Genomic DNA, 24,016 nt, shown 5'->3' on the forward strand with positions numbered 1-24,016 from the left:
AAAGTTATTAATTATAAAGAACACATCATCTAGAAAAGTCAACAGCAATTTTGATTTTGCCTGAGCCTACTGGAAAAGGCAAGATTCTGCCCCTTCTCGCCCCCCACCCACCCACCTTTGAATTAAATGCAAACTACTTTTGTACTTTGAACTCAGTATGCAGCAACTGAAGTGAGCAGAATACAAAGGGGGGCAAGGACTGGGACATTTGAAAAGCATCTGAAAATGGGATGGCAGAGGATTAACTGAGATTGTTCCAGCCAAATTGGGACAGTTGGAAAGTATGGTGACAGTGTACATGCTTTGTACACAGAAAATTCCACTTCAAATTCATGGCATGTATTTATTTATTTATTTTATTTTATATCCCACCTTTCTTCTGACAAGTCAGGAGAGTTGGAGGTTATGCAGTTCCTTGGACTGTCAGTAGTACATTCCACACCTTTTGAAAATGAAATCAGGCCACTGCATTGTAATCCTATGTACAAAGATACTAAGGATCAGGGTGTCTTTGGGGGGTGTGGGGAGTGTAGGCCACAACAAATGACACCACTACTCCCTAAACATCTGCCTTTTGGCAGAAATGGGTTGTGACATTCACCAGCATCCTTTTAAAATACTGAACAGATAGTGTGAGTGGGGAAGAGAAATGAGAGCTTCAACTGAGCTAAGTTTTAAACGGGACATGTATAAGAAATGGAAAAATGGGGAAATCACCAAAGAGGAATTCAAACAAATAGCGAGCTTGTGTAGAGATAAAGTCAGAAAAGCTAAAGCGCAGAATGAACTCAGGCTTGCTAGAGAGGTTAAGAACAACAAAAAGGGCTTTTTTGGATATGTCAGCAGCAAAAGGAAGAAGAAGGAAATGGTAGGGCCACTCTGTGGAGAAGATGGCAAAATGCTAACAGGAGACAGAGAAAAGGCAGAATTACTCAACACCTTCTTTGCCTCAGTCTTTTCAGAAAAGGAAAAGGATGCTCAACCTGAGGATAATGGAGCAGAGGACAGATTAGGGGAATTTCAGCACAGAATAAGTAAAGAGATAGTAGAGGAACACCTTGTTAATCTAAATGAATTTAAGTCTCCAGGACCAGATGAACTACATCCAAGGATATTAAAAGAACTGGCAAATGTAATATCGGAGCCATTGCCAATAATCTTTGAGAACTCCAGGAAAACAGGAGAAATCCCAGCAGACTGGAGGAGGGCAAACGTTGTCTCCATCTTCAAAAAGGGGGAAAAAGAGGATCCCAACAATTATTGTCCAGTTAGTCTGACATCAATCCCAGGAAAGATTCTGGAGCAGATCGTTAAACAGAGAGGCTGTGAACATCTAGAAAGCAATGCCATAATCACAAAAAGTCAACACGGGTTTCAGAGAAGAAGTCATGCCAGACAAACCTTATCTCTTTCTTTGATAAAATTACCAGCTTGTTAGATGGAGGGAATGCTGTGGATATAGTACACTGGTACCCCGGGATACGAACGCGCCGCGATACGAAAATCCCGGGATACGAAAAAAAAAAATTAATTAATTATTTCCGGGTTACGAAGGTTTCCCCGGCTTGCGAAAAAAAGCCGTCGCTGTTTTAAATGGAGCCGCGGCGGAGCCGCGGCTTTTCCCCATTAGCGCCTATGGGGATTCGGCTAACGAAAGTCCCCCGGGTTACGAAAATGGCGCCGGAACGAATTAATTTCGTAACCCGGGGGACGAGTGTATATCTTGATTTCAGTAAGGCCTTTGACAAAGTTCCCCATGATATTCTTGCAAACAAGCTTGTAAAATGTGGGCTAGACAAGGCAACTGTTACATGGATTTGTAATTGGTTGACCGGCCGAACGCAAAGGGTGCTCAACAACGGCTCCTTTTCATCCTGGAGAGAAGTGACCAGTGGGGTCCCACAAGGCTCTGTCCTCGGGCCAGTTCTATTCAACATCTTTATCAATGACTTGGAGGACAAAATTGGGGGAATACTTATCAAATTTGCAGATGACACCAAATTAGGAGGAATAGCTAATACTCCAGAGGACAGGATCAAGATTCAAAATGACCTGAACAGACTAGAAAACTGGGCCAAAGCTAACAAAATGAAATTCAACACGGAGAAATGTAAGGAACTGCACTTAGGGCAGAAAAATGAAAAGCACAGATATAGGATGGGGGACACCTGGCTGAATGAAACTACGTGTGAAAGGGATCTAGGAGTCCAAGTAGACCACAAGTTGAACATGAGTCAACAGTGTGATGTGGCAGCTAACAAGACCAATGCAATTTTAGGCTGCATCAATAGAAGTATAGTGTCTAGATCCAGGGAAGTAATAGTGCCACTCTATTCTGCTTTGGTCAGGCCCCACCTGGAATACTGTGTCCAGTTCTGGGCACCACAATTCAAAAAGGACATTGAGAAACTGGAGTGTGTCCAAAGGAGAGCGACTAAAATGGTGAAGGGTCTGGAAACCATGCCCTATGAGGAATGACTTAGGGAGCTGGGTATGTTTAGCCTGCAGAAAAGAAGGTTAAGAGTTGATATGATAGCCCTGTTTAAAAATTTGAAGGGATGTCATATTGAGGAAGGAGCAAGCTTGTTTTCTGCTGCTCCAGAGACTAGGACCCGGAGCAATGGATGCAAGCTGCAAGAAAAGAGATTCCACCTCAACATTAGGAGGAACTTCCTGACAGTAAGGGCTGTTCAACAGTGGAACACACTCCCTCGAAGTGTAGTGGAGTCTCTTTCCTTAGAGGTCTTCAAACAGAGGCTGGATGGCCATCTGTCGGGGGTGCTTTGATTGTGATTTCCTGCATGGCAGGGGGTTGGACTGGATGGCCCTTGTGGTTTCTTCCAACTCTACGATTCTATGATTCTATGATCTTTTTTAAAATGTTTTTTTAAACATTTTATTCTTTGAAACTTTTCTTTAACAATATCACATCTTATCAAACGTTCACTTTAACCACATGAGACTGTATACATGTAACTAGATTTAGGCTGAGTGTATGATATTATAATTTAAAGTTGTAATTTTAATTTTGCTAGTCATTTATATCACAACTATTGTCCTTACATGGGAGAACAGTAGTTAAATGCCTCTACTGCAACCACACACTCACAAACCACAAGGATTCGATTTCAGTACGAGCCAGGACTCAGGCTCAACTCAGGTTTGCATCCTTCTTATTGCGGGCAATTAGCTTACAGTTGTAAACTGTTTAGGGGCTGCTTGTAGTGGTATGAAGTGGTATATAAATGAAGCTGCTATTGCTATTGCTATTCAGTGATATACAGGAATTACAATTTATGAGTAACTATGGCGGGATAGAGACCACCCAAAGCGGGCGGTCTCCCGCCACCCTAGTTTGCTCTGCGGGGAAGCCGCAGCTTCCAGACTGCAGGGCAAAAAGAACCCTTAAAAGATGGGTTCTTTATGTGGTGTGCTTGTGACGCCACAATGTACCAATGGCACACTTGCAGCGTCACAAGCGCGCCAAGACATGTGGATGCTAGGCATCCGTCACGTCAAAATGGCGGTGCCCGTGTCAACAGGGCACCGCCATTTTGACCTCCTGGCAATGTACTAGGGTTAGGGAGCATCTAAAAACTACGCTCCCGGGCAACCCTAGTACGTTGTAGCTCTTCACCTCTGGCTCGAACTCACCACCTTGTTACGCACCGGCGCTGACCAGTTTTGGCCAGTGGTTAAAGCTTTGCTCTAAACCAGCAGAGTTTCAGAGAATAGGCTGAAGACCCTGACAAACTCTCCAAGCCTTCTCACTCTTGCTTCCACAGAAGTCTTCACACTTCTTCAGGATCCTGCTGGCTCTTGTTTCTTCACCCAAGACACCAGACAACTCAGTAGTCTTATATAAAAGATCTACTTTATTCTACTATATACAGCTCCAAAACTATCCAACACAATACCAATACTCCTCACTACTACCCACAAAATACATTGGGACTCAAAGCAATTATTATAGTCATTGGAAAACACCACCCACTCTTGTCAGTTTCCACCCAGTGGGCGTGTACATCCATTTTCATTGGTTCTCTTGGTTCATCCCATAATTAATGATTTCATCATCTCACCTTGTCCACTTAACAATTCTCAGGTGTGTTCAATTATCCACTTTGCATTTCTGTCCTTGGCATTTAGGACTTGTTAATTACATTACCATTTACACCTGTGTGGCTTCTAATTGCTTTTGCTGAGTCATCCTGACTCTCACATACATGTTTTATTTCTTTCACTGTATATCCCATGTTGCATTTTCCTTAACAGTCAGGACGTACTAAAAGGCCCATGTAAACAGGGCCATTAGTACAAACAAAAATCTAAAGTATCAGTATAATAATAATAATAATAATAATAATATTTATATACCGCTTTTCCAAAAGATCAAAGCGGTTTACACAGAATTGAAACCAGTTACAAACACATAAAAATCATAAAAATAGATAAAAACCAGTAACACAATATATGCTATACAAATCTAAAACAGTCATTCAATAGGGTGAGGCAGAGAGTCGATGGGATCAAAATACACAACTTCATTTTCCAGAGGGGAAGGCTTGACAGAAGAGAAAGGTTTTAAGCCTCTTTTTAAATGTTTCCAGGGGGGTGATAAGGCGGAGCTCCTCGGGAAGACTGTTCCAGATTTGTGGGGCCACTACTGAGAAGGCCATCTGGGAAGTAATAACATATTTAGAAAGTGGAATTTCCAACAAGTTCTTCCCGGTTGTTCTGAGTGTGCGGGGTGGATTATATGGGGAGATGCGGTCCCTCAAGTAACTCGGACCCAAGCCATGTATAGGTAATAACCAACACCTTGTATTGTGCTCAGAAGTGAATAGGCAGCCAGTGCAGATCTTTCAGAATAGGTGTTATATGGTCAAACCTGGAAACACCAGTGACCAATCTGGCTGCCTTATTCTGTACTAGCTGAAGCTTCCGGGCTTAGTACAAGGGTCGCCCCATGTAGAGCGCATTACAGAAATCTAAGCGAGAGGTTACCAGAGCATGTACCACAGTTTCAAGGTCCTTTTGGCCCAGGTAGGGTCGCAGTTGGCGTATCAACTGAAGTTGATAGTAAGCACTTCTGACCGTCACATCCACTTGAGATGTCAACTGTAGAGACGAGTCCAGAAGTACTCCTAAACTGCGAACTTCATCCTTCAGGGGAAGTGTGACCCCGTTCAGGACAGGTGGATAAATTTCCTTCCCTGGGCCTGGGGAACCTATCACGAGTACTTTCATTTTCTCTGGATTCAAACTGAGTTTGTTTTCCCTCATCCAGCCCATTACCAACTCCAGGCAGTCAGTCAGAAGAGAGGCCCAATCCTTAGTCACTGAATCAGTCGGGGACACAGAGAAACATATTTGGGTGTCATCAGCATACTGATAACACCACGCCCCATGTCTCCGGATGATCTCTCCCAGCGGTTTCGTGTAAATGTTAAACAAGGTGGGGGACAAAATAGCTCCCTGAGGGACACCAGATGTGAGTTCCCTCTTAGAGGAGCAAGTGTCCCTCAGCTGCACCATCTGGAATCTGCCCGAGAGGTAGGAATGGAACCACTGGAGCGCAGTGCCCCCAATACCCAACTCCCTCAGGCGTTCCAGAAGGATACCATGGTCGATGGTATCAAAAGCCGCTGAGATGTCCAAGAGCACCAACAAGGTCACACTTCCCCTGTCGATGCTCAGACGGAGATCACAGACTAAGGCGACCATGGCGGTCTCAACTCCATAGCCCGCTCTGAAGCCAGTTTGAAATGGGTCCAGAATGTGGTATTGGAGGAGGTTGGGGTGGTGATACCATAAATTACTGCACCAGGTGATGCCAACTCTAATGATGCCACTGCTTGGGAGCTATCCCCAGGAAACTCAGCGACACTTCCTTCTGAGTAAACATGGTAGTCTCTGTATGCATTGTTCTAATCCAGTACATACTTGGTACATACTTGGGAGCTGTCTAGTCCTGAGGATAGCTTGATCGAGTGTTAATCCAGGCCTCCAGACACTAGCAATATCTCTACTTTCTAAAACTAAAAATTCTAAAACAAAGGTGGAGAATTCTTTTAAGTCCTCAAGCCAATTTTAATTTCAGGAGAGTTCTTAGGGCCATACTAAAGGCAAAAGAATGGAGACACAAATGCCTGCATATTTTCCCCTACAACTCCTTTGGCCACTAAGAATTAAGAATTGCCAAAAGTATTTCAGTCTTTTCAGATAAAGGAAAAAATGTACATTTTTTATTGGGAAATGGGTATAGACATTTGGAAAAGGCCAAAAGACTGGGGTTCTGAGAGATTAGGGCCTATATAGACTGTCCCTAAGGGGTGGCGAGAGGCCGATCATTTTCTGGCCAGATCAGGGCTGTAGCAACCTCACAATGAGCCCCCAATCTGGCCTTTGGAGGGCACAAAAAGGAGCTGCAAAAAGCGGCTCCTTTTTGCACCTTCCAAAGGGCGCCACAGCCATGGCAGCGCAGCGGTATGGTGCCCCTTTGGAGCTCTGTCATCTGGACCAAGCACCAGAGGTATGTCATGATGCCGCACACCATCTGGAGTGGTGTGCGGCATCATGGCACCCTGGAGGCAGAGTCAGGATGCTGCACCCCAACTCTGCCCACAGGCTGGCCTTTCAGGACAGTTGTATAAGGCCATTAGTTTCCCGGGAGCTGAGGGTGCATCTACACTGTAGAAATAATGCAATTTGACACCACTTTAACTGCCATGGCTCCATCCTCAAGGATCCTGGGATTTATAGTTTACAGCACTCTTTGACAGAAAAGGCTGAAGACGTTATAAAATTATAAATACCAGCATTCCATTAGATGGAACTATAACACTTAAAGCCGTGTAAAACTTCATTATTTCTACAGTGTAGATGCACTCACCTGTGTCCTAAAACAATCTGTCCTGTGGCCTTTCCACATTACACAGCTATAGCAGTTTAACGGCCATGGCTATATCCTGTGCAATCCTAGGATTTGTAGTTTGGTGAGGTAGTAGAACTCTCTGTCTCATCGTTCTAAATGCTCTTCCCTCAACTGCCAATCCCAGGATGCTGCAGGATGGAATCATGGCAGTTCAAGTAGAATCAAATATTGCTATAATTATGTAATGTGAAAGGGCCACTGGTGCTCAGAAATAGAGCAGCACCACAAAATGCTGCATTCAAAAGCTGGAAGCAAGGCAAGAAAGAAACACTTTCCATTGTTATATTTAGATTATGGCTGCTTCTTTCATGTCTCAGGAGCCATAGATCAACTGTTAGTGTTTAGTGACCTTATGCCTGAGAGCAGAGAACTTGAGGGTGGCTCTAGCTTGTGTGCCTGGTACTGGGTTTCAGATAATCTAAGACGACACGGACCTCAGCAGACTTCTGTGAGTAACCTTTTCAGTAGGATAAGCTCTTGTTGAGCAATTCCCTCAATGTGTCTTTGTTTCAAAAACACTCATGGCTAAGCTTTCTATACAAATGTTTTTCTTTTCTCCACTGCAACATTGCTATTTTTAGTGAGAGAGACTATCGTGGCCAAATACAGTGTGGCTGGTAGCAAGTTTACTTTGTAGCCTGACATGAGCCTACACATGGGTAAATGTGGGTCCCAATTTTATCTAGATTCCATTTGCAAACAGATTTTTAGAAAAGACAAAGCAAAGACACAAGAAGTTGGGATCAACAAGAGCTCTTTGTACTGCAGCTCCTGGAATGCTTGTACAGTATACCCAGCAGCTGTGCTGGCTATTGGTTTCTTCGGGGAAAGTTAATCCAAAAAGTTATTTTTCCAGACTTTGGTGGGTACATGTTTATTGCAACAACAAATGATCTGCCAATGGTGAAAGCACTACAACTATTTCTTAATTAGCTAAGCCAGGCTGAGTCTGAACTAGACTGGACTCCAAGGACCTCCAGATGCCTGTCCCTCCTCATCTTTACCTGTGGAAGACTGCCATCTTGATTCCTAACCTCTCATGTCCCATGGCTCTAAAGGTGTGTCTATATTGGCCCTCTTAATCCAGAGTATTATGCTCCAGAGCTGCCCTGCCCTATCTCTTTTGCTTAAAAAAGGGTGAGCAACTACAGAGTGCCCAGGCGGTCTGCCCACTCTATTTTCACACACACACATATATGCACACCTCTGCATGACATTTACCCTCTTTTTTGGAAAAAAGGAGACAACCCAAACTTTTTGGGGGAGACACTGTTTTAGGGAGGTGGAGAGGTATATTTGTGTCAGTACCCTGTCCTCTCTCCCTTCCCCTTACTAATCTCAAGCATCCTGATTCCCTGTCTATTTATTTTCTATTTATTTTCTTTATTTTTTTAAAACTTAAATCACAGTAGCAGAGCTCTGGAATTGCATGGAAAACTGAAAATAAAAAAAACTGAAAGGCATGATGGGCAGGGCATAGGGCAAGGAGCTGGGAACTGGGGTCAAGGGGGAGTCAGGAAGAGAGCACAATGGCAGAATGTTTGTGGGGTTTCTTTTAAAACTGACAAAACTGCTGTAAGAACAGCAGTCTCACTTGAGTGGTAATGTTCTAAGTACAGTGGAGCCTCCGTATACGCTGCCTTTTTATAGGCGGCTTTGAGCATAGGCGCTCAAAGCCGCCGACGCGCGCGGGGCGGAAGGGGCGGCGCGTCCCATTCAATTGAATGGGCGCTTGCGCCTCGTGCGCCGCTGCGCCGCCGCGCACGAGCCCCATTGGAAACAATGGGGCTCGAGCATAGGCAGATTTTTTTATACGCGGAGGGATCCGGAACGGATCCCTTGCGTATAATAAGGTTCCACTGTATAGACTTTGTGTTTTCATGTCAGCCGCAAACACTGAACATCTCTCAGAGACTGGCCATTCATATATTTGTGCCTACAGTCAGCCTGCCCCATAGATGGGCTTGCCTTCTGCAGCTTTAAGTTTACGCAGAAGGCAAACCCTGGCAGAAGTAATGGGGCACATACCTGCACCGCTCACCCTGCGCCATGCCGCAAGCACTAGCCCCATTATTTTCAATGGGACTTGAGCATACACTCTTTTCCCCATACATGGGGGGGGGGTCCAGAATGGACCCCTCGCGTATGGGGAGAGCGGACTGTAGAAATTCCACCTAAATGTGAGGAAAAAATTTCTGACAGTAAGACCTGTTTGAGAGTCGAAAATGCTCCCTTGGAGTGTGGTGGAGTCTCCTTCTTTGGAAGTTTTTAAAAAGAGGCTTGACGTCCATCTGTTGGGGGTGCTTTGACTGTGTCTTCCTGCACGGCAGGAGGATGGACTGCATGGCCCTTAAGGTCCCCTTCAACTCTAAGATTTTATGATTCTATAATTCTAAGATATCAATGATCCTCCATTTTCATGGTCTACCATCCATCTAGTAATAGTAAATCTCCATTTTCCAAGTTCCAACAGACATTGAAAACAATGTACAGTGCGCCCGTGCCATACGTGGCCTTGAGCATACGCGCTCAAGCCGCACAGCGCGCGCGGGGCGGAAGGGGCGGCGTGTCCCATTCAATTGAATGGGCGCACGCACCCGTTGCACCCTGTGCGCACCTGCACCCCCGCGCCGCCGCGCACGAGCCCCATTGTTTCCAATGGGGCTCGAGCATAGGCAGAATTTGCCTTACGCGGAGGGATCCGGAACGGATCCCCTGCGTAAGGCGTGGACGGACTGTATCACTTTTCTTCAAATGATGTTGAGACACTCGAGCTCACCCCCCGCCATGACAGGAAACTGCACAGTTTACCAAGAAAACTGCACATTTTACCACAGACTGTGTACCACCCCGCAAACTGTGCAGCTTCTGGTACCAAGGGTAGAAAAAAATAATCTGGAAGTGGAAGCTGATAGAAAGTTCCTCTCAAAGTGGCCAAAAAGTTGTGCAGCATCATTCTTTTTCCTGCTTGATAAAGACTGTGAAAGTCATACACATTCTAGGGGACAAGTTCTTCTCACTGTTGTTTTCTTTTCCCACTGTGCCATTCTTTACACTCACACATTCAGGCACAACACAGAAACAACACAAAGTAATTTCAGTCAGTATATTAATTTGACACTGACAGGAAGAGGCCATGCTATATTTTTTTACAAGATTTATTCTCATTAATTTTTGCCTCCATCACATAGCAATGGGAACTACATGCCCAAAGTGTCAGAAAGAGTACATCATCCACACAGCACATACACAACATAGAGAAACTACTGTTTAATACATGTTGATTTGACAGGTAAATCTCCACAATCTTATGGTTACAGAGCAATCCCTTTGTAAATGAATGCCCATTGTTAACTATAGCACACCTGAAAGTTTTTTTTTCCATCTTCTCCTTCTTGATCAAAATTAAAATATGCCCTTCACCCCAGGATATAATGTGAAATAAAGTTTTGCAGTTTTCTCACCTTTATGAAATAACTAGTGAGAAAACAATGTAAGTGGGTATAATAATAATAATAATTTTTACTTATATTTCCAACCTCTCCCTGCAGATCAAGGCGGGATTACAACAACAGAAACAACATTACAAGATAAAAACTACAATTTCATATAAAATACACTCAGTAAAACAGTAAAATCACTATCAATACAATACATAGATTAAATCATCATTTAAAATACATATCTTTACAAATAGAGGTGGGATATTTCTAACTCTTATAGCAGATTGGGTGGATAGGCCTGCCAGAAGAGATCCATCTGAAGTGCTTTCTTAAAGACATCTAAGGTGGTAATGAGACGGATCTCCTCTGGCAAGCCATTCCATAATTTAAGAGCTATGACAGCAAATGCCCTGTGGGAAGTTGTTGTTAACCTGGTGTTTACATACTCCAATAAGTTCTTCTCAGTTGTTCTGAGAGTGCGGGGCGGATTGTGTAAAGAGAGGCGTTCCCTCAAGTAACTCAGGCCCAAGCCATGTAGGGCTTTAAAGGTAATAACCAACACTTTGTACTGCACCCAGAAGCTAATTGGTAGCCTGTGAAGAGATTTTAATACTGGTGTTATGTGGTCTGATGTAGATGTCACAGTGGCCAATCTGGCTGCTGCATTTTGCACCATTTGAAGCTTCCGAACTTGGTACATAGGTAATCCCATGTAGAGCGCATTACAGAAATCTAAATGAGAGATTACCAGTGTGTGTACCATTGCTTCAAGGTCCTTTTGGTCCAGGTAGGGACGCAGTTGGCGTATCAACTGAAGTTGGTACCATGCATCATATGGCCATCATATCCACCTGGGATGATAACTGTAAAGATGGGTCCAGGAGTACTCCCAAACTGCGATCTTTGTCCTTTAAGGGAAGTGTGACCGCATCCAGGACTGGTTGACAAAATTCCGTCCCTGGACATGGGGTACCTATCACAAGTACCTCCGTTTTCTATGGGTTCAACTTGAGTTTGTTTTCCCTCATCCAGTCCATTACCGACCCAAGGCAGGCATCCAGAGGAGAGATGCCATCCTTAGTCACTGCAACAGTTGGAGACATAGAGAAATAGATTTGGGTGTCATCAGCTGTACTGATAAGACCATGCTCCATGTCTCCGGATGATCTCTCCCAGCAGCTTCATGTAAATGTTAAATAGCATGGGGGATAGAATGGCACCTTGAGGGATGCCAGATGTCAGCTCTCTCCTACCAGAGCAACTGTCCCCCAGCATCACCATGTGGAATCTGCCTGAGATGTAGGACCGGAGTCAGTGGAGCTCAGTGCCCCCAATACCTAACTCCCACAGGCATTCCAGAAGGATACTAGGGTCTATGGTATTGAAGGCTGCTGAGATGTCCAAGACCACCAATAGGGTCACACTTCCCCTGTCAATGCCCAGACGGAGATCATTGACTAAGGTGATCATGGCTGTCTCAACTCCATAGGTTGTTTTTCTCCAAAATTGTCATACTTTTCCATACGAATGAAAAGACCTCAAACATAGTATTTACTGCTCAAAGTTTCTCTAAGTCCTGCATTGTTTGACAAGTGCACAGCTTATGATGTGCCAGGAACAAAAGGGTTCCTGCAAAGTTACAGGGACTTCCAAGGTACTGCTTTTCTCTTTGCAAAAATTTCCAAAGTGATCTGAAACTCCAAATTCAGTATCAGTCAGGAAATTGGTGAATTTCTGGTCCATCCCTACATCCAGACTTGATGTGTAACTCCTTGCCAAACAGAGGTTAGATGTAACTTGCTTTTGGAGTAAAGTCTTGCTTTTATCTCCATTGTGCATAAACAGTGTTTTCACACTACTGACAATACATTAGAGAATGTCAGGATGAATCAAGTACAGTGGTATAACCTACCATGACCTTGAGGCATCATGATTTATATGTTACATTACATTAGACATCAAAATATGTTATTTATATAGTATAACCAACACCACAGACAGGAAAATATTCTCCACAACAGCAGATAATTTGGCACTGTATATTTCAGATGTATATCTCAGTGATATACAAAGATGTATATCATTGAAATGCACTCAGTTTTATTAATATACTTTGTAAAAAATGACTTTTATTAGAATGCTAAATAGCCTTATGTTACAGAATTCCTGCCTTAGTACAGGGATGTTTGTTTGCTCACAAAAAAATCCCTTTATATTCTGCAAGCAATATGTTGTTTTTCACAAAACCAGTTATTTTTCACAAAATAAAAGGCAAGAATAGAAGTGCACAAAATAGTGTAAAATTGTGAAATTTTCACACCAAAGTTCCAAAATGAAAAAAAAATCAAAGTGTGTGTAGGGGGGTGGGGGGTGGGGAGAGATCCTGTAATTTGGCCAGGAGGGCGCAAAATTTCTGTTCTTGTGTACAACGGCATCTTGGTATCCTGTTAGTGATTTACAATGGCATAAGCCAAACCTGTGGCATTCTAAGTTTTTTCTTCTTTTTTGTCATTGTCATTTTGTCATTGGTCACAAAATGACCAACCCCTTCCCAAAGGGTCCTTAAGAGGCCTCAGAGGATCATGCCTTTGTTCTGTGTATGGCAGTAAGAACATAGGGTGGGTCAACACTGGCCAGAATATTCTGGGCTGCTCCCAAAGTATTCAGGCCCCAAAGCTGCTCTGAATTCTCCCTGTTACTTGAGCACTCTGCAGTGATACCACAGCATCCCACTGTGCTGCCTGGTGCCACTGCTGCTGGCATAAACTGTTCCCTCTGGGGCTGAAAATGAGACACCCAGCATTGATCAAATGGCTGCATGCCTCATTGTGACCTCAGACAGAATGACCCATGCTAAGGGCAGCAGCGCCAAATGGCACAATGTAACAATGTGTAAAAAGTTGTCCAGCATCACTGCAAAGTGCTCCAGATGTTCTTAGATGATCCAGAGCAAATGGTGAGATTTTCTTAATCACTTTAAAGCAGGGATGGCCTGGATTTGCTGTGGAACTGCCCTTCCTACATGAAGTCAGTTCCCAGCCAAATTGGGTCTTTTATCCTGCATCATAAAGACAGGGCAATGTGAAGGTTGGGGGAAGCCAGTTTATTTGGCTTGTGTAAACCTTCCTATAGTCAGATGCCTCTCTAATGCCTCCCATTCTTCACCAGCCACTGAATGATCAAGTAGTGGGGGTTTTGGCAACTAAAAGGTGAGTCCTGGAGAGGGTGAGTGGGAAGATGTATCATAGTTCCTCTTGTGGAACTCTTGACTCAATGCATTCATCCCATTGCCAGACTCGGCAGTTGCACAATGGATATTTTTATAGGGAAATGTGTACCCAATATATTTTTCTTTCTCCTCTAGTAAGTAAGCAAAATGTTAGAAGTTCATTCTGATGAGATCTGAGAACTTTGGACCCAAGAAGAACTACTTCCATTTCCAGTAAACTCTCCCACAGTTTCTCTGGTGCTTTTAATCTCATCCTACATCCTGTGAGCCACAGAACTCTCCTCCCTCACACCCAACAGTGTTCTGAAGGATGTGGAGATGGCTTTGCAACCTTTATGTTGAGACAGAATGTGTCTCTCTTGGCCTATTTTACTTTCTCAGATTACTCTACTGTGCTGTTTTGCAGCCAGACTTTAATTGACCCCATTACATTTTTATTTAATTGCATCCTTCCTGCCCAGTTTTGATTGTACATGGTGATTTCCAGTGGCTCTAGACTGTCATGTACCTGTTCTCTGAATATTATTGGAGGTCATTTGTAAGGAGCTTGAGGAAAAAGAACCACAGATCTAATGAACTGTGAGGGGGAAAGAAAATAGCTGCCAGTATTGCTCTGTAAACATTTGAGGAAAAGTTCATTGACTACAACTGGAGAAGAAATACATTTGCTTCAACCTGAATGTACATAATTATACACTTTCAGACTAGAACTCAGTTATCCTTGAAAATTAGCTTTTTCCCATACTTTACTACCTGTAGAGAGCATTTCTGCTTAGATTTACCAAGGTCTTTCTGAAGTGGATGATATGATCAGTTTGCATCTGGCTATGGGAATATAACCAGACACTTCCCTGATCCTCTATGCTCTTCACCAGCAAAAAATGGCTGCGGTGGGTGGGTATCACTTTGCAATGTTGATTCAGGAGGGTTGGTCATTGCAGAGCATGGAAGAAAATACCAACTTCTGCAGCAAAAAAAAAAGAAAGAAAGAAAGAAAGAAAGAAAGAGAAAAAAGAAAAGAAAAAGGCATATGTGGGTAATGTAAGGTGGACTGACATTTGCATATGTCATTAACAGAATGCCATCCTTAGGGTTTCATATCCATGCTAAATTACACTGCAGAGGTACAGTGTGTTTTTCAAACATATATATCTGGCCCAATCAGAATTTCAATCTAATAATTAATAATAATAATAATAATAATTATTATTATTATTATTATTTCATTTTTATCCCGCCTCTCCCGCAGGATTGAGATTCAATTGCCAGGGAAGCGTCTTTTAAAAACCAGAAATTTTCTATGTTCAGTGGTGACCCTCTTTCTTTCTATTTGCCATGTTTTGTTTTGTTCAGGTGGACAGGGGGCTCTCTGTGTGTAGCAAAATGTGCTGCTCATCAAATGTTAGGTCCCTTGGGGATTCCCCTAACACATAACAATCTTTATATCAGCACCAATAAATGAATACAAAACTCTATGTACATGAGGAAGAAGGGAGAAGGGTTTTGCACAACTATTTCCATACTTTGCTGCATAGCTGTATTTGCTTCCAGACACAGAAATTCAGAACATAAGAGTGATGTAAATTAATTTCACTCTTGTAGGCAAGAACAAATACAGTTGTCCCTCCATATTTGTGGCTTTAACTTTTGCAGATTTGACTATTCACAGATTTGATTAAAATGTTACCTCTAAGATTCTCCTGGTCTTCCACTGTGACTCTACATAAAGACACTGGAGGACTTATAGATTTGTAGAGAAAACACTTCTCTAGGCATTTGAATGTCCATCAGCACTTCTATGGTCAACCTCTGCTGGATGTTGACCAGAGAATTGTGCTGAAGGTCATAGAGATTTCTAGAGAGCTTTACTTTCAGGTTTTAAATTTAAAAATTGTTTTCTTGTATTTGCGGGCTTTCCACTTTCATAGGGGTCCAGTGCCCCTAAACCCAGTGGAAGTGGAGGGCCCACTGTAATTCAATCAGTTATCTCCCACTGCAAGAAGAAAAAAAAACCTGAATTTTTTCAGGGCTATTTGGAATTCTGATCTTAAGTCTGTTGTGTTTTGTTTTTGTTTTTTGTTTTTTTTTGCAGAGAACACAGGCAGAAAATAATGTTGTTTTTGTTTTTGTTTGTGTGCAAAACTTATTTTTTGTGCACAAAAGATTGGGGGTGCGGGGGTGAAAAGAATTTTGCTGTGCAAAAAACGCATTTCAATGTGGTTTAAGTTTTGTGCAAACATCTCAAACAATTCCGGCATCATTTAGAATTACTCAGTGTGGAAACTACATTTTAATTGGAGCCTGGGCCCCTGATGGAGAAGGAAAAGCCTTACACTGGGATTGAGTCCACTCCTCCTCTGCCATATGTGCAACAGCAGCCCCAGCTAGTATGTGCCAGGGCACCACTCTTCTTTTCTAGGGAGAAAGTAGGGACATGACAACTGCCTTTGATCCATCTAAAAATGTTGTGTGCTGCAGAGAATTAGGTCCAAAACACACTGCAGAAATAATCCAGTTTGAGACTGTTTTAACTGCCCTGGCTCAGTGCTAGGAATTGTATCCTGAGAATTGTCATTTATTATGGCACCAGAGCTCTCTCTGACAGAGAAGGCTAAATCTCTCACAAAACTACAGTTCCCAGAATTCCCTAACACTGAGCCAGGGCAGTTAAAGAGGTCTCAACCTGGATTATTTCTGCAGGGTGTTTTGGACTCATTCTTGCTGGATATAAGAAATTTATATACTAGGAAAAATACATTCCAAAATATATTTTAAAAATCCATTTGGAAAGGGAAGAAAAGTCTTGCAGCCCAGTATATAGTTTGGATGGGATGAGAAAGGTGGTAGGATTCTGAGGAGTGCACCAGCAACTGCTGAATTTTCACATCCCTAGTTGAGAGATGCTGGCCTGCTTAAAATTACCTAATAACCTGAGATATGAACCATGAAAGGTTTCCTTTAGAAAATTTCAGATTGATACAGAAATAGAGCAGAATGGACTTATGAATGAAACATGTGATACTGACTAGGGATCGGTGGATCTGTCATGCCCAATCTCGTTTTCCCCTTTTCATCCACCAAGCTCGTTCCGCTCCAGTTCCGTGAGGGTCTTTTCCACCAGCACAGATAGCTGTACATATTTTGTTTACATTTTTCTAAATGCACATGTTTTGCGCACACTTGGAGCATGAACCCCCTGATGTTTTTTTTAAAATGTGTGTGTGTTTTAGGAATCTTGACATTCTTATTTTCAGTTTTATACTGTGCAGACCTTTCTGGGCACTTTTTTTTTGTTTCTTTCACAGAATGCATCCTAAGTCCAGAAATGTATAGGTTTCTCTAATGCAAACTGCATTGAGCTCCATGGGTAGTTTACAATATAGATAGATAGATAGATAGATAGATAGATAGATAGATAGATAGATAGATAGATAGAGTAAATTTAAATGGGGAGGAGACTTAATGGAACAAATTTGTCCCATGTCCATAAAAGTGACTGTGACTAGAATGCTATGTCTTATGCACACATAGGTTGACCCACAGAAGTAGATGGACATTTTTACTTGATATGGAATTCACTTCAGGGTTGTGGAAACAGAGTTGTGTATGCAGTGCTATTGTGGAAGGATATGCATTACACATGGGTACACCTTTCACATCGCTCATGAGTGTGCATGCACATTTAGTTGAGCATATGTATACACATTCACTGGTTTGGTTCACTTACATTCAATAAAAGGGTTGTGAAGCACAATCAGTTCATAACTTTACTATGCAGTCCCATGTGGGATTTCAGCCAAAGACCAGAAACTGGGCATGTAGCACACACCACTGTGATGGAGGCTGTCAATCCTGAATTGAAATGTACCTCTCTGTGGCTGGCTGGTTGTGTTACCCCAGAACTAGGTAAGATGCCCTCCACCAAGAAGCATAGGGACTGTTACCAGGATGTAGATTCAACAGAGAATAGTAAGGGAAAGAGGAATGCTCACAATAAAAGAAAATGATCTTAATGTTTACTAGACTACAATGCTGGAGACCAGGATTCGATTCCCAGCTCAGCCATGAAACCCATTGGGTGACCTTGGGCAAGTCACAGGCTCTCAGCCTCAGGGGAAGGCAATGGCAGACCTCCTCTGAACAAAGCTTGCCAAGAAAACCCCATAATAGGTTTGCCTTAGAGCCACCATAAGTCAGAAACAACTTTGACAACAACAATGACAACAATAACAGTGTACAATTGCTAAAGCACTTTAACACGTTGACTATAACCCCTGAAAAGTTATTTAACTTTTAAAAGGGCTCAGTGGAAATTGGTGAAAGTCAATTTCTAAAATGTTGCCTGAGTTTAGATGTGAATTTTAAATGTGAAAAGAGAGATGGGGAGGAAGAAGAACACAAAGGAAAAAAAAACCTGGTTGTTGTTGTTTTTAAAGAGTTTGGATGCAAAACCATGAATATATAGGTAAAATCAAAACAAGAGGAACTGGAAAGTCTCAACATCTCCAGGGACTTTTTTTCCCCTTTTGTTTTTTTTCCTTTTCCTTTCTTTCTGGATAGGCTTTATATCAGCTTGATTCTCCTGATCCATCCCTGATTTCACTCCAAAATCAAGTGGTGACAACATGTAAGAAAAAGAGTTATGGTTACCCATGAGTGTACCTAAGACTGACAACTTCTTTGTTCTTGGCTGAATCCTCCTGAGCATTGACAGCTCCATGAAAAGTAGAAATTCAATGGATGAAACATTTACTATCAACTCATCTCTCTACCAGGAGAATTGGCCATAGAAATTTATGTTGGTCACAGGCTGGTGAAAGCTCAGATGGCCTCACAAAGCCATAGCGACTGTGGCCACAAAGGAGGCTCACTGCCCGGTTTGATTAGGGCTGCTACCTGAATAGAAAAGGATGTGTTTTGCTCTTGTGCTTTCAACTTCAGTTTGACATGCAGGCAGGGGGAGGGGGGAATCCCTTGCTGGAGCAAAGTATTAGGCTGTGGGGGAAAAACATCATTTGTTAATGTCTGATCTTAAAATTGATGCTATGGTGGCTAGTTTAAAAGCAAGCAACCCTAATCAGGAAACAGAAGTTGGCATTCTGTTGGTCAGTCTCATTCAATCAATCACTGAATGATGAATCAACATATAAGTAAGCCCCACTGCTTCAATGGATCTACTCTAGTTAGGACTAATAAAAACAAGATTTCAGCTAGAGAATGAACCATAAATGCATCCAAGAATATATATTACTATATACTAGTTTGAATTGAATTGAAAGAGGAGGAGAAACTGTTCACAGGGTTAAGAATTAAGAATCATCTACATGAAACCATAGGGAGAAGTCGTCTAGAGTTTTGGGATGCGGTGTCACCAGCATGCAAATGACACCCAACTTTCTAATTAACTGTTAATGGATTTGTAATTGGTTGACTGGCTGATGCCAAAGGGTGCTCAACAATGGCTCCTTTTCATCCTGGAGAGAAGTGACCTTTGGGGTCCCACAGGGCTCTGTCCTGGGCCCAGTGCTATTTAACATCTTTATCAATGACTTGGATGAAAGAATTGGGGGCATACTTATCAAATTTGCAGATGATACCAAACTAGGAGGAGTAGCTAATATGCCAGAGGACAGGATCAAAATTCAAAATGACCTTAATAGATTAGAAAGCTGGGCCAAAGCTAACAAAATGAAATTCAACACAGAAAAATGTAAGGTACTGCACTTAGGGCGGAAACATGCAATGCACAGATATAGGATGGGGAACATCTCGCTGAACAAGACTACATGTGAAAGGGATCTGGGAGTCCAAGTATTTTTATTCACTGGGTGACTCTGGGCAAGTCACACCCTCTCAACCTCAGAGTCTTTTTCTGCTATGATTCCTAAAGCTTGGAATGACCTGCCGGAAGAGATTTGCCAATTATCCTCATTGGAGGCTTTTTAAAAAGCGACAAAAACCTTTCTCTTCTGGCAGGCCTTCCCTGAGTGATAACCGTCCAGAACTGATTTCATCTGTCCTTCCTACTATATCTCCTCATCATTCACGGATTGTAGAATAATCTTGTAGTGTTGTACTGTTATATATTTTAATCATGTTTTATGTTAATTTTATAGTTTGGGAGGGTTGGGTCAGGGTTTTGTGGGTTTTATTGTTTTTATATTGTGTATCATAAACTCTGTTGTTACCTGCCTCGATCCCCAAATGGAAGAGGCAGGATATAAATAAATATTTATTATTGTTGTTGTTGTTGTTGTTATATTACTATAATGGCAAAGCTCTTCTGGGCAAACCTTGCCAAGAAAACCTCATGATAAGTTCACCTTAGGGTCGCTGTAAGTCAGAAATGATTTGAAGGCACACAACAACAGTCCAAAATAACCACTGAGCAACAAGATTTCTACAAGCAAGACCTAAGAAACTCACTGGGTGGCCTTGGGCAAGTCACACGCTCTCAATCCCAGAAAACTGCATCATAGGTTCACTTTAGGGTTGCCATGGCTTCAAGGTGCATAATAAAATCTGGATTCATTGTAAAATATGCTGGGGTAGGGGGTAAGTTCATAACAGTCTGCAAAGTGATTAAACTTTTGTAATTGTGTTTGCAGCATTAATTTTTAAGCTGGTCCCACAGAACCAAAGAGATTGGTAGAGTGGATACCCAAGCAAACAATGCCAGAGACAGAGCTTGAAATAATTTTTTTTCCCTGGATTGCAAGTCCCAGAATCTGCCAGCCAGTAGTTTGGGAATTATTGTTCCAAAAGTAGTTTTTCAAAGGGAAGAGATCCTCCAATGTTTTTCATTTAGGCTTTGAAAGTACCAACACCTTGGCTTGCACTTGAGAAAATTGTAGGGGAATGATGTGATTCAAGATTACAAGTAATAATTTATTAAGACACTCAAGAGAGATATGCAAGGAGAGCTTATCCCATGGAGAACTGAATGCCCACAACTCTCCCAGCTTTGGGATGCCAGAAATAATTAATTAGCACAACCTGGAAGCTTGCTTGACACTGTGTTGGATTAGACTCTATGTTGTACTGGCAAACACTATCTGATGCTTAGCAAAACAAGGCAATTCTTTCTTGTAATAGTTTCTTAAAGGCCACATCTGCAGCTGGTGTAAACCAAGGATAACTTCCCCTTGATCTGAAAGAAACATAATGGTAAGGAGCCAAAATCAGGATCTGGCCCGCCTCTGTTCATTCTAGCTTGACTATCAGCTACCCATTCAGTATGCTTAAACTCACAATCGCACACAATCAGCCAGGCAAATTGTTCTGAAATTTAAGCGTGTTTTCCATTCCCCAGGCTATTAATTGTGATGACACATTAACAGATAAGAGAGCTTTAATTTTCAGTGGATGGTTTCATCCCTCTGCGGGTGAGAGATACATAACAGAAACTTGCTTTGATTAACAAACCGAAGGGACCCCAGGAAAAAAAAAGGTACAAAGAGGAGCATGAGTTTCTACACGGTTGGAGCATAGCGTCTCCCTTATCTCATAAAGAAGAGAGACACCAGCAGGGATCAAATTACAAAACAGGGAACAAAAGATTCTGGGGAATTCATAGACTTGGGCCATATGAGTTAAAAGAATGGAAGATTCCTGTTTTCATCACTGTGTTATTTATCAATTCTTTAAAGCATGTTCTATTTCTTTTGTGACCAGCCAGCTTGCAGATACATAGATGTTGTCTAACTTCATAGAATCATAGAGTTGGAAGGGTCTGCAAGGGACATCTAGTATAACCCCCTGCTATATAGGAATGCATGACTGCAGCACTCCCAAGAGATGGCCATACAACTTCCATTTAAAAACATTCTAACAAGCAGAGTCTACCATCCTCTAAGGCAATCTATTCCACTGTTGAACAGCTCTTACAGGAATTAAATTATTTCTACTGTTAGGTTGGAGAGCCAGGATGGTGTAATGGTTTCAGCACTGGACTGATACTAATGATGATGATGCATTTTGCATGCTGCATGATGGTGATTCCATTTTTTCCTCCAATGAGCTCAAGCTGGTGTATGTATGATCTTCCTTCTCCCCACTCCTCTCCTTCCCATCTTCATAACAAATCTATGAGGTAGGTCAGAAAGCAAGAGCTAAGTGACTGGACCAAGGTCACCCAGTAAGTTTCATGGTGTGGTAAGGACTTGAACCTGGATCCCCCAAGTCCCAGTCCAAAACTTTCAATTTTTTACCCATATTGTCCACTGCATCTAACTTTTTCACTTGCCACATTTTACTTGCTTCTTTTGTATTTGTCTTTGTTGAAAGCTGCATATTGTTTTTACAATTTATGGCTGGCATCCTATTTGTGGCTTATGCATGCATATGTTTGCCTTATGCCTGAGTGTGTCCTTTGTGGGGGGAACAATGTGGGCATTGGTATTCTGTTCCTCCTTCTACAGCACCAAAATAGCAATAGCATGTACATTTCTATACCACATATCAGTGAACTCAGCACTCTCTAAGTGGTTTGCAGTCTGTAAGCTAATTGCCCCCAACAAGCTGGTTACTAATTGCCCCCAACAAGGATGGAAGGCTGAGTTAACCTTGGAGCCCTCTAGGATCAGACTTGTGGCTTTAGTACTGGCATTTACTGGCAGTACATGCTCCTGGTCAGTCAGAAGGCAGATCAGGGAATAGGGATTCAGCCTGTGTTAGATGGGGTCACATTCCCCCTGAAGACACAGGTTCTCAGTTTGGGGGTACTCTTGGACTCAGCTTTGAACCTGGAGACCCAGGTCTCTGCTGTGACCAGGAGTGCTTTCTCACATTTAAAATTTGTGTGCCAGCTGTGCTCATTCCTTGAGAATCCAGATCTGGTCACGGTGGTACATACCTTGGTTACATCCCATTTGGACTACTGTAATGGGCTCTACATGGGGCTGCCTTTGAAAAGTGTTTGGAAAATTCAGCTTGTTCAAAGAGCTGCTGCCAGGCTGTTAACAGGGGCAGATTACAGAGACCATACAACGCCCCTGTTGAAACAGCTTCATCGGCTGCCAGTTTGTTTCCAGGCACAATTCAAGGTGCTGGTTATTACCTATAAAGCCCTATATGGCTCAGGTCCACACTATTTGACAGACCATTTCTCCTGGTATGAACCGGCCCGGACTCTGAGATCTTCTGGAGAAGTCCTTCTCTCCGTCCCAACAAACATGGTTGGTGGGGACGCGAGAGAGGGCCTTCTCGGTGGCTGCCCCTAGACTCTGGAACTCCCTGCCCAGGGAGATCAGAATGGTTACCTCCCTGATGGCCTTCCGCTGGCAGGTGAAGACCTACCTGTTCACACGGGCGTTTAAGGAATTGTTATAAGGACAGGCTGGGATGTTGGACCATTTTTTAAAAATGATACAAATTTTTTCTCTATATATAGTTTTATCTTTTTAAAATATGTTTTATTCTTTTAATAACTGTTTTAATACCGTAATAATTTAATTCCTTTTTAATGTAAGGTTTTAAAGATGTTTTAATTGTACTGTTTTTACTGCTGTGAAGCCGCTCTTAGTCCCAGTCCTAGGAAAAGAGTGGGATACAAATAAATAAATAAATAAATAAATAAATAAATAAATAAATAATTTAACCACTGCACAACCAGGGCTCCTAAAGCCAAACCCCCAGAACTTCCTATGCAACCCTTGAAGCTCCCCTCACAAACACATAGCTATTCCATCCCTTGTGGAAAGTGAGCAGGATTAGAAAGGCTTTTGGCTATGTGTCTGTAGTTGGATATTAAATTATTACCATATTGATGAGACCTATGAAAGACCATAGCACATCTCATCCCTGATGTAATTAATTTCTGTCTGGTTGCGGGTACATAGCCAGACACTTCTCTGCTCCTGCCCGGTGCCCACAAGGCATGGTATGGCCATGGGTTGTGGGAGCTCAGAAGCTATACTGTAAGTCCAGGTGAGTTGCATATGGCTAAGTCTAGAGAACATCTACATGCAGAACTACTGCACTATGCAGTCTTATAGGAGTGTGAGCATTCCTTGTAACTTTGTCTTGGGTGTTCTTACTCTTGGAAAATGCATTGTGTCCCTCTTGTGTGTGGCAGAAGAATTGAAATGAGGTCATTTTGTGGCTTGTAGATTGCAGATGTGAGAAATGAGGATGAACCAGACTATGATGGCAATAAAACTGTCCTAAAGCCCCCACACCCCATATTAAAGACCCACTGTGCATCAGAGATACGCCAGAAAATTGTATCTGTTGAGGGACTTGCTTTGTACAGAAGACCAGTACTACACAGCTTCAGTGACACTCAACTTGTCCCTAGTAATGGAAAGAATATTTGCAATTACAGTCGATCCTCTGTTTTTGCAGGGGATCCATTTCAGCCCCCCCCCCCATGAAAACAGAGACTCATAAGTATTCAAGCCCCATAGG

General features: G+C 42.4%; 1 protein-coding gene across 4 annotated transcripts in view; it reads left to right on the forward strand.

Annotated features, from left to right (window-relative positions):
- LOC149315092 (protein TUNAR-like) overlaps positions 1 to 24,016 on the forward strand; it is an 87,687-nt gene that overhangs the window by 60,237 nt on the left and 3,434 nt on the right. The window contains exon 1 of one of the 4 annotated variants that reach the window (XM_089523606.1): positions 23,836 to 23,868. The exons of the other annotated variants lie outside the window; for them this stretch is intronic. The gene's annotated coding sequence lies outside the window, so the exon portion shown is untranslated. Of the gene's footprint in view, positions 1 to 23,835; positions 23,869 to 24,016 lie in introns of those variants that run through there. 4 annotated transcript variants of the gene reach the window in all.

Source organism: Sceloporus occidentalis, unplaced genomic scaffold, assembly GCF_023333645.1.
Source record: "Sceloporus occidentalis isolate IW3139 unplaced genomic scaffold, rSceOcc1.0.p SCAF_4, whole genome shotgun sequence".
In the NCBI taxonomy this organism is placed as follows: Eukaryota; Metazoa; Chordata; class Lepidosauria; order Squamata; family Phrynosomatidae; genus Sceloporus; species Sceloporus occidentalis.